We start from the raw sequence: 16,086 nt of genomic DNA, 5'->3' as shown, positions 1-16,086 counted from the left end.
CAGTTGCAGATTTGTCAAGAAACAGTGGTTCATCATGGTTTGTCATGAATAAGAATGGGAATAAGACAGTTAATTTCATAACAAAATAATATATATATATAGTAATTTTTTTTATAAAATGTATGCAAAATATTATTATCAAAGCTGATAATAAATATGTTCACAACTGTCATAATATTGACAGTTTTGAGAAAAAAAGGCAAAGATTAGTTGAAAATATTTTTTTTCACAAGAAAGAAAGAAAGAAATTTTCAATTTTGGATTCTGCTTTCACATACTCCCTCTGAAATTCAAGCAATAATTAGCTGCCATATTTAACATCTGAAGCTTTTTCCCAGTCCAACAAATTTGAAATGTTTTGAAAGGCCCTGTACGGCCGAACTAAACACCAGCTCCACCTCTTATTACTTTTATTGACACCCTCCCATCAATAGGACAGGTACACATCACTCCTGGAAGGCAGCATTGTCCCATAATAGCTAGTGTGGTTTCGTCTAAGTATTATTTGCCTGCCAACACTTGTCTTTGTGCGTGGTAGCTGAAAAAGCTTCTACGATGCTGCAAAGGAAATGAGGCCTCTGGCTTTTACCGATCCCACCGCTGCCACCAGCACGGCTGTCTCCAGCAGCTCTGCCACACCGTCGATTCCCAGTTCTGACGTGAGTACATTAGATTGTGTGTTTGTGCCCGCAGGACTGACTGTGCGCCTGTGTTTAGGCCTCTCTGTCAGATGAGTCAGGCTCTGTGATTTATGGCCTCTGAAAAGGTTGCGTTACCAGCGTGCGCGGATGGCCTCGCATGGTAAATGGGAAAATTCTGAATTTATTAACATACAATGAATGATGATTAATGGATCAGCGCGGATCTCGCAGTCTCTTTCGGATGTCTCAACATACTTGATGTATGCTGCAATAAAAAGATATGTGCGAAGCTCTGTAAAGGCTTTTCCTTACAGTCTAGCTGCTAGCTAACATATAAAGAGGTGTATGATGACGGTTGGGGGAGAGCCGTACCGAGTTAGTCTATGAGGACGCATGGAGTGGACAGGTGTAGTCTTACATGCTCTATTTACCATACATTACCAAGAATGTCCTTTGCTTTACCAAGAACTTGCATAGGTAATGAGAAAATGAATAAATTAAGATGGTGAAATGAGCCATGCAATTTAGGACCAAATCAGAATGCATTTGCCCATCCATTCATCAAATTTCACCACAACGTTTCTGTTCCATAACATATATTTGACTGTTCTGCGGTGAACTCAATATCGCTTGAAAAATCTTCAGTGTGCTCTTTGGAGGATAGCATTCACCTCAAGCCCATTATTGGGCTGAATTCTGTGGGCAGTGTTGGTTTGCTTTTCACAAGCATGTTTCAGGATTGTTTACCGACTGGGCGTCCCACAAAGCCTTCAGACTTCATGTTGGTCTGATGCTTGACAAAACATGAAAACAAAACCAGATGCAGGATCACGTCAAACATGTGGCTGTCGCCGTCGCGGTTTTATACGGTTCATCTGTCAGAGGATTCTGCACCTCAGTGTGCGGCGTTTAGCTTTCATAGAGTCTGAGCACTTCTAGCCCATGTATACCGAAAGAACAATTTGGTATATGATTAACCTTGAAAGTATTTTCACTCATAAATTGCTAGTAAAGTTCAAGAATAATTACAAAGCAAGCAACACATAGAATTAAATGTGAAATTTTGCAGTTTAAAGACTGAAAATGTAGATTCTTGTAAAACATAGTCCAATAATCTGTTTTTATTTATAACAAATATATATGTCTACTATAAGAACATCAGGGGACAGTCCACATGACTAAATAGTGTATTCAGGGGATAGAAAAGAGCATTGCATCATGCTAAAAACAACAGAAGTTACAAATATGTATGTGTGTGTTTGAATGTCCAGGCTAGTTTGTGAATAAACAGTGTGTAGTTGTGTGCTCACACATGCCGCCAAATGTCATACTGGGATGAGATGATGAAGAATGGAAAGAATCAGGAGGACATTGCTGCCAATGAACAGGAGCTGAAGGGTCACTACACACACATTCACACAGCAGCCTTTCAGTTCATTACCCTCATCCTCCTAATGCGAATCACACTTAGTGAAGCAAGCTCACGCCAAGAGAACAACTCAAAAGAAAACAGCACACGTCTGCTAGAACATCTCACAAAGTGAGTTGTATCCATTGTTAACAAAGTCACATACTACAGGCATGTTTGTGTGCGATTAGCTGATGGCCTTTAGCTAATGTCATTTTACATGTACTGATGGACCAAAATACCAATAAGGCTGTTTATTCACTGACCGGACAACCAGTGCCAGGAAGTAACTAACTTAAAGCAGCAAATGTATTAACTAAGTGACAGTAGATAATTGTATTTATAATAGTGTACCTGTTCCAGTTAGCCACATCACTGTTTATTTGTGAATGTTATTGTACATACAATATTAGAGCTATGCAATAATATATTCAGAAACTTACCCACAGTGTATTTTCTCTCATCATAGTGTGTACTGAATCAGTTCCTTCATTAGATAAATGAACTGCATCAGAAATGATACATTGACTCAGTTTTTTTTTACAGTGTAAACACTTTAGAAAATCAACATTCTGAACTTTGTCCTTATGGAGAAGCAGCAGTGGACTGTGTAACAGAAATTACTGTACATTAGAGAAAAACCCTGAGACCACCTCTTTCAAAAACCTGCCTTCTAAGGTTTAAAACTCCAGAGGATTGTTGATTTATATCAGATTGCTCACTCACTCGCTTTTATCCCAGCACTGAAACCTCTGAAACCTCTCATGCTTCTGCTCCTCTCGGTCTCTGTCTTGCTCTCTCTGCATCAAGTATTTCTGGAATGGGGGAAACACCAAAACAGGCCAGACAAGAATAGGACAAGAAGGGAAAGCTAAAGAGACACGATGCAGAAGACTGAAAGTGAGAGTGTTAAGCCAAGCATAAAATAACTTCAATCTAACATATTCTCCCAGGACGGCAGGAGGCAAATAGCAATAAGGCATTGGGCCGAAGCCGGAGTGGAGGAATCCGCTGGATCTCACTGACCCATGGAGGAGAGGGGCGGATGGGAGAGATGATGCTACGCAGCAGAAACAAACTGTCTTCAATTAAAGCCCACACAAGCAATGCAGGACCACAGATGAGGTGTCAAGAGGTTCAGCCATGGATACTCAGGAGAGTGTGCGCCAAAAGGGAATTTGGGAACTCAAGTGAATGTGTTTGTGCACAGAACTGAATAAAGCTGCAGACTTTTTTCCGCATTTGATCATAGATAACTTCAGCCAGAGAACAAAAATCCAGAATAAAAATATAGAATTAAATTTAGAGGAGTTAAAACAAAGATCTAAAATCTCAAAGCTGTAAAAAATGTATCAGGGACAGGAACCTTTTTATTATTATCCTATCTAGAGCTTTGAGATGATACTAGGGTGTTTTTGGACTTTTCTTAGGCATTTTTAGGATTATACAGCAATTACCATAAAATATAATTTGCCCCTTCATATAACAATTCAGAAGGCGCTTTGCTTTTCTTTACAGGCACACAGAGGCAGAAGCTGCTTTCTTACTCTCTCTCACACACACACACACAAATGCACAGTCACACACACTTCCTCCTGTTCGCATTCGCCTTGTAAGAAACAAGCTGGATTTGGCTCATATGGAGCATGTGCCAGGCTGTCAATCCTTCCAGCTCTACTGATTCACTCCTTGATCAGGAGGAGAAACAGAATAAAATAAAACCTCAAATCATTTACAAATACAATAACTTAATAATTTATAATGTTGCCATCGCAGCTGTGTGCACATATGTATTCAATTCCCTGCCACCTTCCAATGACATTTTAACATTATTTACTAAAGTACAAATCAATTTCTTTTATAATGATCAGGTTTATGGTTTAAAATTGACATCAGATCATTCTAACAGCTATCTCCTCTGAAGTTAAAAATAAATAGATTTTCCCTTTGCTGGGAATTAATGGTCAAATATGATATGTATAAATGCATCAATGCAACAACTGTTTGAAGTGTTACACATATAATTTTCTGAAAACAAACCAGATTTTTTTTTTTACTATTTATAGTGTTCAAATGTTCGTTGTAAGCTGCTGTTGTACTATTTCACTGATGTTGTGTTATGTATTTTGAGGTGACTTTGATGTTTACAAAAAAAAAAAAAAGACAAAGTCATATCAACATATTTAATTCTGGAAAAGAAACAGCCACCTGGTCAGTATTCATAATAAGCACAGTCCAGATCAGTCTGTACAATTGAATTGTAAATCTGAACCTGGAAGCAAACAAACACAAAATCCCAGTGAGTTACTCAGTTCTTAGTTACAGTTTCATTAATGGTTGGTCTTAAGTTAACACTTTTGTTATTGATTGTTGTTTGTTATAAGGGTACTTTTTATTCACATTTCTATTCACCAAAAAGGGGTTTTCATTTTATTGCTACCTTTTATTGCTGCTGTTCATTTGAACTTTCTATTAATTAAAGTATCCTGGAAAAAAATCATTACATTTTCCACAAAAATATTAAGCAACGCAACTGTTTTCAATATAATAATAAGTTATTCATTGTTAGTTCATGTTAGTTCACAGTGCATTAACTAATGTTAACAAGCACAACTTTTGATTTTAATAATGCATTAGTAAATGTTGAAATTAACATTAGATTAATAAATGCTGTAGAAGTATTGTTCATTCTTAGTTCACGTTAACTAAAGTAGTTAACTAATGAAGCTTATTGTAAAGTGTTACCGTAAAAACTGTAATATTGTGAAATAGTATCACAGTCTAAAATAACATTTTCTATTTTGATGTTTTCAAATTCTAATATATTTCTGTGGTGGCAAAGCTGAATTTTCAGCATCCTTATTCCAGTCTTCAGCATCACGCCATCCATTAGAAACAATTCTAATAAGCTGATTCGGTGCACAGGAAACTGTATTTTCACAAAATAAAATTAACAAAGATGAATAAATACTGTAATAAATGTATTGTTCACTGTTTGTTCGTGTTAGTTTATACATTAACTAATGGAACCTTATTGTAAAGTGTTACTTTTTACTGTATTTTGATCAAATAAATGTAGTCTAGGTGAGCATAAGAGACTTCTTTCAAAAACATTAAAACAATCTTACCAATCTTACCAAGTTTTAAACAGTGGTGTACATTGTATATTATTATTTATTTTACTAATTGCCAGTATTTTAATAAATATAATTTAGCATTATCATTATATTATTAAGGACACACACACACACAAATATTCTACAAATACCATTGACACAAACATTTTAAACTTGCACACATTACACATATTACTTTTTCCTTAAAAAAAATTAAAAATAAAAGAAATAATTAAAAATAAAATAGTTTTAGATTAAATCTATTAGTAGTTCTATTATTAGATTTTTGATCTATTGACAGTCCAAGTATCCCCTGAACCCTGCTTAAGTACACCTGGGATAGGATGCATGTACTTGTGGGTTAGATTTTGTTAGGATGCATGGACCGCTGTCATTTCCAATTGTGTAATGCTATTCATCTAAACTCCTTTCTCTCGCTCTCCTTACCTGACTGGATACCAAAATGCACTTGTGATTGACAGGAAGTCAGTAACCTGCACCAGAACTTAAGCAGAGGCTTATCTGGTCCACACACACCCACACATCATCTGAAACTTCCCACTCACCCCGTTCCAGAAATGTTTCATTTCACCTCTCCTTCTCCCCCTCTCCAGAGCTTTGCATTTGAAATTGAACAGACACAGAGCCTATTTATCTTCGGTTGTCACATGTCATTTCCAAGGCCTTTAGCACAAGCACCTACAATACGCTCTGTATTTATCCCTTTGTTGTAGCTAAGGAGCTAGACAATACAACCTGCTATTAAAAACAGACGAGCGGAGGAATGAGGAAAGGTGAACAAGAATGGCAAAACGTTCTTGCCAAATGTTGTGAATTTGTCGATCGCCATTACAAAGGTTGTGAACCCCACAATAGCTAGAGCAGCATATTTCTGGCAGGCAATCAGATGAGGGAACTTGCCAAGCACAGGGCTGAGAGAATGAAAAGAGGTCATGAAGAGCAGTGCTAGATCCTTCACAACATTAACATGCTAACACATCTACCTTTGTGTTCCACCTTCCAAAAAAATAAAAAATAAAAAATAAAAAATGTCATACAGGTATGGAACAACATGAGGGTGAGTAACATAATTTCCATTATTGAACCTTTAAATACATATAAAATGCTGCTGTTCTAATCTGTTTTATTGTATTCTATTCAGAATTGTTGAAAAAAAAAAATTTAATTAAAATAACATATTAGATTTATTTGCATCTGTCTAAAAATGTTGTATCAATGCTGTTATTGTTCAAGAAGCTAATTCCATTTTTTTTTTTTAACATTTTGGAAAGAAGACTTTTATGCTTATCAAAGCATTAATATTATGAAATATTACAATTTTAAATAAACTTTTGTATTTGAATATATCTTTAAATGTATTTTTTTTCCTGTGATAGCATAGCTTTCAGCATTCATTACTCCAGTCTTCTGTGTCACATGATCTGTTCATTTGAAAAAGTTTTTTTTTTTTTTAATTATTGTAACGTATTTACTGTCACTTGTATGTATCCTTCCTGAAATTATTCATTTCTATTCATTTCATTCAAGCATTTATCTACAAAAAAAACATCACAGGGATTTTTCACAGACTCAGAAGAAGTAATGAATGGTTTTATAATTCAGTTTCATGTTCGAACTGATTCACTAAAATTAATCAGATTTCACAACTCTATACATACACAGAGGACAGTTTAGCAGAATGTGCTTGCTTATTTCCTCATCTGTAAAGCTGTTAATTAGCTTGTTACTTTAAAAGCCACACTATTTTTAAAGCACCAGAGCTCCCGTTACTGAAAAATGTAGTTCGAAGTTACTTTTAGTCACTTCTCAACAATGGTTATGCACCTCTCATCAAGCCTAGATTATCGTCACAAAATATACATCGTGACAGATATCTGAACTTTTTCACGAAACACGCTTTGGTAGGGATCCCAATTCGTCGGTCACGACGTGACTCGTAGTGACAGACTGAAAGGGAACGTCTCGGTTACGTATGGTAAGACGTCACGTCACGTCCCGTCGCCACGGTTGCTGTGCCACCGCTGAGCAGCCGGGTCGCCGGCTCGGCTCCTCAGCGAAAACCTGGTATGCATTGCACCTGCTGCCTTATTATACTCACGCTGTGATCAGCGGCAGCTGGATGCAATAATTGCATGCCAATGTGCATTGGTTCGTTTAGTTTACACTCAAAGTAGATTGGTCTATCGAAGCGATATCCCAATTCGTCGGTCACGACGTGACGTCTCCGTTCCCTCCTTCAGGGAACGAGGGTTACCATACGTAACCGAGATGTTCTTCATGACTACTGTAAGAAACCATATGTACTGTCATCTTTGCTTTTACAGCATCGGCTCACAAATGTAGAAAGAATGATATGGGACACTTCTTCCATCGACATCTGGAAAGATCCTAACCACTTTGTTCTCTTCCAGCACAGGGAAAAGCCTGGTAGCCTTTAGTGTGCTATTTTCTGATTTACCGGAGGCATGTTCCATCTGATTTTACAGCTGAATTAAACGCAAACACAGGAAGCTACTAGGAGCAAAATAAGGTCCAGCCAACTGGCAGCAGGCAGAGTTTGATCTTATGGCATCTTTTTCCTTGAAATAGCTCTCAAACATCCTGCCAAAAAATACATATTTCACTGATTTGTGAATTCACAGCATGCAAGTTTTGTTCATGGAGCAAACTAAGTACTTGCATTCAACATGTTTGGCATTTAAAAAGAGCAAAAATCACAACAGGTTAAGGTTTAGAAAAATACAATTATTGTCAGGAGTGTATAGGCCGATTTTTACATCAGTCAGAAGATTTTACTGAAAAATAAATGTACTATATCACAAGTAATGTAACACAACACATGGATGACATTTAAATAAAAAAATGCAACATTTTTCATGTTATCAAAAAGCATAACATGAAGGTTAAATTGTATTCGGTTCTGTTAATGCAACAGAATTTGCATGACAAACTTGAACTCATTGCGAAATCTGCCTGGGACAATCTTTCGCTATTTCATTTAGAAATTATTGAATTTTGATGCGAAAACTCACCAAACAACAGTAAATGCGACCGCACCTTTGGGCTTTCTACCTCCTCAACCCTCTAATCAGAAGCTTGAATCTTCTAAAACCATATTACATTTTATATGAGTGCATATTTAAAGTGTAGCCTCTAAAGAAATGCTTTGTAGACGGGCTTCAGGTGACACTACTTACTCAAAGGTAATTAGCGTAGCAGCCTAGCTTTATAAAAACTCAGCGCTAGTCACTAACAGAGTGCTGACAGCGACTGAGCGCTGACGCCGCATCTCTTTAATCAGTGAAACGTAGGCCCGTTTTTCCCTCCCGTCTGGTCCGGGGATTGTTCGCTGGTCAAAGCTGCCGGGGGACACAAATGAATGTCGACTGAGGCACGGACAAAAGCAGGCGTAAGGTTACAGCATGTAAATGATTGCGCGGAGGACTTTTCTAAGGAAACTGCCATGTCCCGCAGTGCGCGTGTCATATTCGGGGGAAGGGGGCCGGCAGGCCCTGCTCCTCACAGAACAATGACACTGAGATCTGGTGAGAAGAGAGTGGTTAATGGATCCAGACAAACCGTACGCATCTCCTGACGGACGAATCAGCGTCTAGCACTGTTTCAATCCAACGGGGCTTAATAAGAAGTGACTGACTTTACAATAACGCCTTCATTTGCTTTGCAGAGAACCGAATGAGTGACAGACGACCCAAACTCCACCAGCTGCACGACTGTCACCTGGAATACGTTCTGTCATCTCCCGAATACTCTTGATTCAAGACTATACAACAAAACACTCTCGTGAGAATTCACACCTAGGGTGACACTGATGATATGAGCGAGAACGACAGGGAGAGAGACTAAGGCTAATGATTGCATCTTTATTTGAGCGTTAATATGGATGTGAAAATTAATATTTCACCCGGATTATTAGATGCGGCTTGGCTCCGGCTGTACCGTGAACAGGCACAGGATATTGGCTTTTGCAGACCAGTGTTTTGTTGTTTGACATCCCTGGCGAGGTCTGCGGGCTTCGGCAAACCAGAGCAAGCTGGGAGGTGTAAGGGTCATCGCAATGAAACAGTGCTGTCGAGCTTTTGATTCACACAACAGCTGACGCGCACTCACACAGAGTCCAGCTACGCCAGATGCATTGAAAACAGGCTGGAGAGAAAAAGTTATAATGATCTGCACTGTTTCACAGAATTTTCACTGGGGGAAAAAAAACAAACAGATCATTTTTAAAATTTAAAAAATGAAGCCTTATCAATAAAAGCACCTTATATAAAATTCACTAGCTCAATCATTTAATAGTTATGATAAAGAAATAAATCTAAATTCACTTTTCACAGTTTTCTATTTTTATTTTATTATATTATTTTATTTACATATTCAAATAAAAACATAATTGACCTCCTTTCCATTCAAATTATGTTAATGTGTTTCTCTGAAATAATCAAACCCAGTATTATTAAAGCTTTATGCTTCTGTTTTTCCACAATGTGCACATTTTACTGACATTGTTTCTGTTTGAATACAGCAAAAAACAAATTGTAGACTAAATAAAATAAAGTAAAATAAAATGGATTTGTTAAGGTATTATACCTAGTATAAGTAATGCAATGTTATCAAGTTGAAATCAAGAATTCTCACCTAGGATATTTTAAGTTTATAAATGGTATCATTAGAGAAAAAAAAAAAGGCATGATATTTTTCCAATGATTATATACTTTTAAATACTATAAAGACCTTAAGGAGAAGGAAACTTTAAAAAAAGGTTAAACTTTACTTATTTTAATTAATTTCTGTTCAGATAAATGCCCCAAAAATTAAGGCTCATCCTCCCGTTCTTCTTAATACACCCACAGACTCCAGGTTTGAAACAAAACCTAAGCTTGCTGTTAAATGCAACTCGCAACAAAACTCCTCTGACCATGCACTGTCTGTGACCTTCCAATCCACGGAATGTGCCTCGCCACGAAGAATCCAAAATAATGCCTCGCTTTTTGTTTTAACCCATACCAGATTGTCATTGTGCCGTTAAGCGTTCATCTCTGGAGCCTGAAGGCTTTACGCTACAAGACCCTTGAGAGACAGAAGAACCTCATCTTAAGGCCACCCCTCATCCTGAGGCTCATAGACCCAAAACCTGCTTATTCAGAGGACTAATACAGTTTGTCTTCCCAACTTCCTCTAACCTCCGAGAGGCTCCATTTGAAAAATCTAGAAGAATTACAGTGAAAGATCTGTTTACTTGTTATTTCTAAAGGAAGATGAGTGGAGTTCTTAATGGGACCCAGGTGACAATATGCTGACCAGCGCCACACAGTCCAGCCAGGGTTAAAGGTGTGTGAGAGAGAAAAAAAGAACAGAAGGAAAAAAGGGGAACAGGTTAAAGGGTTGGGGGTAGCGTGAGTATGTGTGTATGTATTAAGAAGTACACAGACTACGGAAAGAAAGAACTAGGGCCACTAAGTGATACATAATCCTTAAATCCTCACATATACACGGATTTTGACACAAAAGCCCTTAGACTTCTCCTGTCTGCTTTATGTCATGTCTCATGCCCCGTCTGCAACATCACAAAAGTCACGATGGACACAAAGTGCCTTTAGCATTCACCAGAGATATCATAATGAAAACAAATACTGTACGCTCAGACAGATTTAATTACAATGTAGGTAAATCACAATTTATATGCTGTGAAGTAAAAAAAAACAAAACACTTAAAATAGTGTACATTTATAAGTTTACAGCAACATTGAATCTAATTAATTAATATCTATGTCTACCTGTCACTAAATGACTGTATTATTGAGAAATATATAGCCAGCTCATTTAACCCTGCATTGCATTAGATAACAAGAATTAGTATTTTGGCATGCATTTTTTTTTTTTTTTATCAAAAAATAAATGCTTTACTGGTACACAATATTTAGATTATTTTAGTGCCAGTGTTGACAGTAAATTGTGGTATTGATGTAAACATAGAAATAAGGAAATTTAAAAACTCACGTACAGTTTCTGTTTAGATTTTTTTTTTTGTACTTAATTATTTTTATATTAAGTAAAATTAAGAATGTCTGGCTATAAATATTACGGATATTAAGGATTCCTTTAATGGTTTTTCTTAACTTTCTTCAAAGGAAGAGTATGCTCCTGCTTCCTAATTTCACCCACCCTACAAACCAATGCAGTGAGACTGAGTTCAGTAGAACAACGCTGCCCCCTTCTGCCCAAATATCAAAGGTTCTTAGACTTAGCCTTTGTGTAATGACATTAAATGTAGAAGTACAGGTGTTTCTGACTTCATTTGACCAGATATTACACAGGACTGACTAAAATTCCTGTTATTAAAAAAAAAAAATGTGGTGCAGTCTGGCATTAATACTTCAAATATTATCAAAACACTACATTGATGGTTAAATGATAAATTAAATGTATTCTTTCAAGTGTACATTCAACTTCATATATTACAATAAATAAGGACCCCTTTTTTCATTTGAAATCACATGACAGAATGCATCCCACATGGTTTGAGAGTCTCAAAATAGCACAACCTGCATGTGGCCATCAGTCACAGGCTGCTCAGAGTAATCTGACTGTCACACTGACATTTAGACGAGTTTTAATCAACCAATCGAATCAATACATCAAGTCTAAGAGCAATAAAGCAGGACAACAGTCAGTCAGGCCATGATTAGGCCCAAACACAAATGCAAACACACAGACAGACTGGAAATGAAGTTTTTCTCCATGGCGAGACGGCCCAATCACAGAGAATGCTGAAGCCACAGCTATGCTTCATCCCCCTAAAACACACCACCCCGTAAAACACAGCCATGTTTCACATGCAAATGACAGAGGAGCATTTTCGAGAGCCACTTTAAAGTATCCCCCCCACCCCCTTTCTTTTGCGCTGCAGCAGAATAACTCTAATTTGCTAATTTCTATGGGTCAGCTGGAGAGGGAAAGACATGTCAATCACTCTCACATGTAGAGTTTGTCTTTCTAAAAACAGGGATGGCTGGGTGTTTCCATGGCCACTAATCTCCCCCCAGCACAGTTACATGCAAACTCACACCCAGACCAGCACATTCCCGCAGTTGACTATAGGTCAACTCAAAGTACCTAATCACAAGCACATGAAATGCTCCTGGTGAGTCGTGCTTATTATTTAAAATTCTTTATTATTTATTTATTTAATTGTTTCCTCTTGGCTGATGTACTTCAGTGGAATTTAATGCATGGCTGAAACGGTTGAATTTTACTTCTTGTTGTTTGCCGTCTTGCTCGCTCAGTATTCAGTTCTAATAACTCTGTGTTTAAGAATAACCGAGAATAGTTTTTTTTTTTTTTTCACTTTTTATTTTATTTTGGATATAATCGGATAACTGTGGTTAAATGCTTCAAGTAGACATGTTAGTTATGTGTATTTAGTTGGGAAAAAAACATACCTCTTATATTACCACTTATCTTTTAATTTAAATATCCTTGAGACAGAATTTCTGAAACTGCATATAGTTTAAAACCAAACAACATATCTGCAAATATGATACAACGCAATATATATATATATATATATATATATATATAATAAAAGTATACAAAAATAACAACATCAATAATAATAATAATAATCAAGCAGTATAGATGCACTAATATTGTCAGAGAGAGTTAACACTCAGAACTACAGAAAATAAGAATTTAAAAAATTATATAAAATCAATATGCAGTAAAATCTAGACTTCTTGGCTCTGTCAGACACGACTGTTTTAGATGCAGTGCATGAGGCATATTCTATACCTTCTGCTTGGAAATTAAATATTCATGGCTTACCTAGCTGTCTATTGTCTTCAGGCTAGTGGGAGAGCTGTACACGTCTAGAAATGCCGCCTCATAAATCATATATACACTATAGACATATACATTAATGTACAGCATGTCTGCATCTGTGTAAATATGCACAATAAACAACTGCCTGGGTGTTTAACTCTATTTACTGCCCACCATCGAATATTGCAGATATTTGTTTTACACCTTTGTTAATAACGGGCTACTAAGAGAGAGAAAGGGAGAAATAAAAGAACAAAATGGGAAGGTGTCTGTTTTGCCCTGTTCTGTCATGTGAATCCTTTAACTGTGCCAGACGTGCACTACGGCCCCCTTCAATTAAACAGGAAAATTGATGTGTTTCATTAATTATGTCAGTAATATCATAAATCATGAGTGGACTGAGTAATTAATTATTTTCTCCTGCTGTAAGGAACATGACAGGGCAGAGAGATAAGTATGAGGGGGGTGGGACAACAGAACGGAGACTCACTCACACACTCTATTTCTCCGACCTCTGGGACAGTACACAAAGAGCTTTTTTTTTCTTGTAAATTTAACATGTAACTAGGAAACGTTAAAGATTTTCTTCACCCTCTCTTACATATAAGGGTCAAAGACGTTAAGATGTCCACATCAAAAGAAATTTACAAAAGTGATTTTATGTCCATAGAAAGCACATTGAATGCAAGTAAAGTTTCTACATTTAAGGTTTCAAACAAGTTTTTGAAGAATAAAATGTCAACATTTGGTTGAAATAATGTCCCATTGTCATTCAGTGTAACACAATATTTATGTAAAAATTCAAACAACCAGACATGAAAATATCCAAATGATGTGTCATTAGTAACCCTTTGAAATAATCAATAATCTTTTTTTTTTTTTTTTTTTTTTGGAAAAATGACAATTTAAAGCAGTATTGTTTTTATTGTTTTTTTTTTGTTTGTTTTAATTGCAAAATCTGCAAATTGGATCCGTAATAAGCCATAAATCAGGGAAATGGAAAAAAAATATAAGGAATTACAGGACCATATAATTGTATTGTATTGAATTCTATGAGTTTGTGTTTACACATTTTTGTGGTAATAAGTAAATGAACATTCACACACTCGTCTTGTTTTTGTGAAGTATGCAGCATAAACCGAAGCAGACACACAAGTGTTCTCTCTCTCAGAGCGCATCTCAGCTCTGCCTATCGATCCACACCACAGGGACCGAGATCTATGTGTGTGTGTGTGTGTTAGGGGAGTGAAAGTAAACATTGCTTGGGACGACAAAACACTGTTCCCACCGGGACGTTGGTCTGTCTGCCTCCTCCCTAGCACACACACTCACACACAGTCTTAGTGGGGACATAGGCAGCTAAGCCAGGCTTTAATATAAAGTGAGGACTCTTGTGTTTAATCAGGAGTGTTCCTCTTTTGTTCTCAGGCTCAGTGAGAGATGTGTGGACCAGTGGAGGAAAGGTTAATGCTAAGGGGTCAAGTGATTTCACACCCGAGACGCCATCCACCTCGACACTGAGCTCCGCCACATCCCACAATGATGACATAGTCACTCTGATTTATGGCCTGGAGGAGGTGGAGGTGCTGGGTGGGAATCACACTGTTATCTTATGATAATGATGTCACAAAAACACAACAAAAGAATAGCAAATACCAAAAGACAAAAACTAGACACCTCCCACACTCCTTTCATCTATGTGGGAAGTCATTATCCAAAAAATGACGATTCTGTCATCATTTACTCTCCCTTGTGTCGTCCAGTTTCAAAAGTTTGGGTCAGTCATTTTTTTTTTTTTTTTTAAAGAAATTAATACTTTTAATCAGCAAGGATGCATTAAAGTGATCAAAAGAGACAGCAAAGACATTTATAAATGTTGTTTTTTGAACTTTAAATTAATAAAAAATAAATATAAAATCCTAAAAAAAAAAAATAGAAACGAAAAAAAAAAAAGTATCACGGTTTCCAGAGATATATTTAGCTAATGGCTGCTGAAAATTGAGCCAACACAGGAATAAATAGACATTAAAAATGATGTCTAAAGAAACGTTATTTTAAATTGTAATTAAATTATATTTTAAAATTATATTTTTAATTATATTAAAATAGGAAACAGCTATTATACATTGTAATTGTCACAGTTTATGTTAGTTAGTATTACTGCTTTTACTGTATTTTTGATCAAATAAATGCAGTCTTGGTGAGCATTATAGATTGCTTTCAAAAACTATAGAAAAAATGTGAAAAATAATAATAAATTATTTTCATAGTTAATAAATAAGTTTGTACTCATTAAATGCCCACAAAATATGAAACCAGTATAATTGAAGCTTAATTTGGTATTAATGTGACTGCACAAACCACAAAACAAGCACTTCCAGTGAAAGAACGCAAATCAAGTAAGTGTGGATGAAACAGAGACAATGGAATTAATGTGTGCCCTTATCACAGATGAGCCATTACATACAGCCTCACTATTCTGAACACACATGCGCGTCAATAGCCCAAACAATAAATAATCAGACCAGTAGAATACACTCCCTCAACTTCCACTGGAAATCTCCCTATCATTATCACAGGGTGGGAATTGAAAACAATTAATAATCCCACAATCAGCCTTTCAGACCGCATCCATCTTGTCTTTCATTAGCACCCCCCTCATTGAAATCCTAACTTTGCATCTGATCAGTAGTCTTCTCTGCAGCTTCTTGGTTTTAAAGGCCTATAACAAGCAACTGTTTTCTGACACTGCATTTACATTTCGTTTGGCAGATGCTTTTTACAGTGCATTCATAGTGTAGGTCAGGTTCCTCAATAGGCAGCCCGTGAGAGAAAAAAGTTTGGCCGCCGCTAATTTCAAATAATGTGGCATGAAAATTCAAACGCAGCATCAGAAAGCTACTTTAACTTACATCGTGTCTACACCGGACGCGAGCGGCGCAATAAAATACAAGAGCTGGTTATAATCAGTGATGCTGTCTACACTGGATGCGGCGCGACCATAGACTGTAAAAAAACAGGGCGCGACACGACAAATCCCCGACAGTAAACTGCTGACTCGTTC

This window comes from Sinocyclocheilus rhinocerous, unplaced genomic scaffold (assembly GCF_001515625.1).
Source record: "Sinocyclocheilus rhinocerous isolate Xijiao unplaced genomic scaffold, SAMN03320098_v1.1 scaffold1043, whole genome shotgun sequence".
In the NCBI taxonomy this organism is placed as follows: Eukaryota; Metazoa; Chordata; class Actinopteri; order Cypriniformes; family Cyprinidae; genus Sinocyclocheilus; species Sinocyclocheilus rhinocerous.
Note: the sequence above shows the minus strand (reverse complement) of the source record.